Raw genomic sequence first — 2552 nt, 5'->3', positions numbered from 1 at the left:
TTGTTGTCGTTGTTGTTTTGGCGTGAGGGAAGAGTTGGAGTGAGTGAGTGGTTAGAGTTGAGCTGAGTTGAGTCGAATTGCGTTGCGTTACGTTGCGTTGAGTGAGTTGGGGAGAGCAAGGTGCGAACGAGGATTTCGTTGCTGGCTCTGCTGTCCTGCTCACACAGCGACCCTTGGCACTGGCGTGCGACAGAGAGCGAACGAGTGAGTGAGAGAGCCGCGGCCCGCAAGTGAGCAGCCGATGATTGTAGGTAGAGTAATAATCCACAAAAGAAAAACGCCGACGATGCTGCTGCTGCTGCTACACAACACCACACCACAGCACTCCACACCGCACCACACAGGAAATGTAAATCCACAAATTTGCGTTGTTGTAGGCAGCAGAGCTTTCCTTTTTGCCCGCTGTTGTTGTTGTAGTTGTTGTTGCTGTTGCTTTTTGATGTAGCCAATCTCAAGAATTATTTGCCATTTATGTAAGAGCGCAAGAGCGAGAAGGGTAGAGACTGTATGCCACGACAAACACTTTTTTGCTGTTATTACTTTTTCTTCTTTTTTTTTGACAAATTTTTCTTGTTTTTTTTTTTCTTTAACTTTTTCACTATATGAACTTTTTATGAGGTTAGTTGTTTTCTTTTTTTGCTGCTACAAATACAAAAACGACAATTTGTGTGAGTGAAGGAGAGAGCGAGAGAACGCGCGGCGAGAACGATTGCAAATATGTATGTGTATGTGTGTGGTTGTGAGTTTGGAGCACTCACACACACGCACACATACAAATGCAGTGAACAGAGCTTGAAGTGAAAAATGCACGGAGAGTAGTTGTTGTATTCGTACAACAAAATGACCGACAGACCGAGCGACTGAGCGACAGACGAACCGACCCGACGCACGCGCGCAGACGTCACAATTAGTGAGAGCAACTAAGCGACCAGCGACGAACGTTTGTCGGCTTTTGCGTTCTTCTACCGCAATGTTTGTGCGAAACATAAAAAAAAACCTCGCATACATACACACACATACAAAGCTATGTGTGTGTGTGCATTCACAAGCACACAAACAGTTGCCTTAACGCCAACGTTGTCGCTGCGCCGCTTCTGCTGCTCAACATTGTTGTTATAGCCGAAAAAAACTGTCGCTCAGTGCAGTGTAGCTTACAATGAACACGAAACGAGAGCGAGCGAGAGAGCGAATGCGAGAGAGAACGACAGTGTGAGAGCCAAACACACACTAACGCAAGCGAGAGAGAAGACGACGACGACGACCGCGCTGTATAGAAATTTTATTCCGGTATTATACGGTTGCTGTGTTTGTTGTTGTTGGTGGCGTTGTACTCGTTGTTGTTGTTGTTTCTGTTGGTGGCAACATATTGCCACTGCCTTTTTGGCCGTTTTACTACTATTGCGGCGGCGAGTGCTTACTACTTTTTTGTTCACAGCATTAGTATTGGTGCATAGTAGTACATACATATGTTTGGAGCTCTCTATGCTTGTGTGACAGCGCGACTGCTGATGATGATGATTACGCTGCTCTTTTCACACATACACTATAGCACACACATACACATACATTTGCACGCACGCATAACAGTCAAGCCCAAGTGGGTAATTTGTTTTATGAGTAGCGGCGGCAAATAGCACTTGTGTACTGTTGTTGTTGTTGCTGTTTCTTCTGAATGACAGACAGCCAACGAGTAATAATTTTTAATGCGTTTTTGGCATTTCTACACTGCTGCTGGTTAATTGCTTAAAACACTCATACACACGCACACAGCGACAGAAGCAAAAACCGCGGCACGACGGACATACATGCATATGTACGTATGTATGTATATAGACACAGACGAGAGAGGCGGTGAAGAGCAAGATACTTTTTTTCAACACTTTTTTGCTGTAGTGTGTTGCTTGAATAATTTAATGCACACTCGCACACAAACACACACACGCGAATATACAAAACATGAGCACTTAATTATTTGCATAAATTATTGTGGCATATATAATGCGATCTTATACCTTTTGCCTAATTGCTCATAGAAATCTTTTGGTTTAGCACACAATTAATGCTAATAATGTTGAATGGTTTTTCTTCTCTTTTTTTTGTTATTTCTCATAGAACTTTTCGCCTAGTTTGCGTCGACAGTGTTTCATCCGTACTGTCCGCCACGAAGGAGCAACGCGTACAAAAAGCGCATAAATTGAGCGGCTCTCGCTGGCAACACAGCGGCGCGCAGTCCAGGGTTGTCAACAAATTTGAGCACGTAAACAAGGCAATATTTCAACTGCAATGTTTTATGAAATTTTACTATTTACCAATACTTGCTTTAGTGAATACAACAAATATTTAATTCATGTTGATTATAGAATGTCAACATTATTTTTCTGATTGTTTGGCTGAGATCGGCACGACGTGACAACCCTGCGGCATTCGCACACGCATGCCGCACACCAAAGCATTCCCATGCACATACACGAAGCACTCTCTGAGAGGAATTTCTTTAATGGCGGCGTTTTTGCTGTTCGCTCGCTCTCTGAGCGCTCTCGTTCTCGCTCTCG

At 43.8% G+C, this 2552-nt stretch overlaps 1 long non-coding RNA gene across 1 annotated transcript; it reads right to left on the bottom strand.

The window, feature by feature from the left end:
* Positions 1-540: 540 nt before the first annotated feature.
* LOC132792954 (uncharacterized) lies at positions 541-2171 on the bottom strand. The gene is made up of 2 exons (XR_009633057.1): positions 2013-2171; positions 541-642 (listed from the first exon to the last, which is right to left on the bottom strand). It is a non-coding gene; the product is annotated as an uncharacterized LOC132792954 (long non-coding RNA).
* Between the last annotated feature and the right edge of the window lie 381 nt (positions 2172-2552).

This window comes from Drosophila nasuta, chromosome 3 (genome assembly GCF_023558535.2).
Source record: "Drosophila nasuta strain 15112-1781.00 chromosome 3, ASM2355853v1, whole genome shotgun sequence".
Lineage (NCBI taxonomy): Eukaryota > Metazoa > Arthropoda > Insecta > Diptera > Drosophilidae > Drosophila > Drosophila nasuta.
The sequence above is the reverse complement of the archived record's forward strand: the minus strand, read 5'-3'. Positions and strand labels throughout refer to the sequence as shown.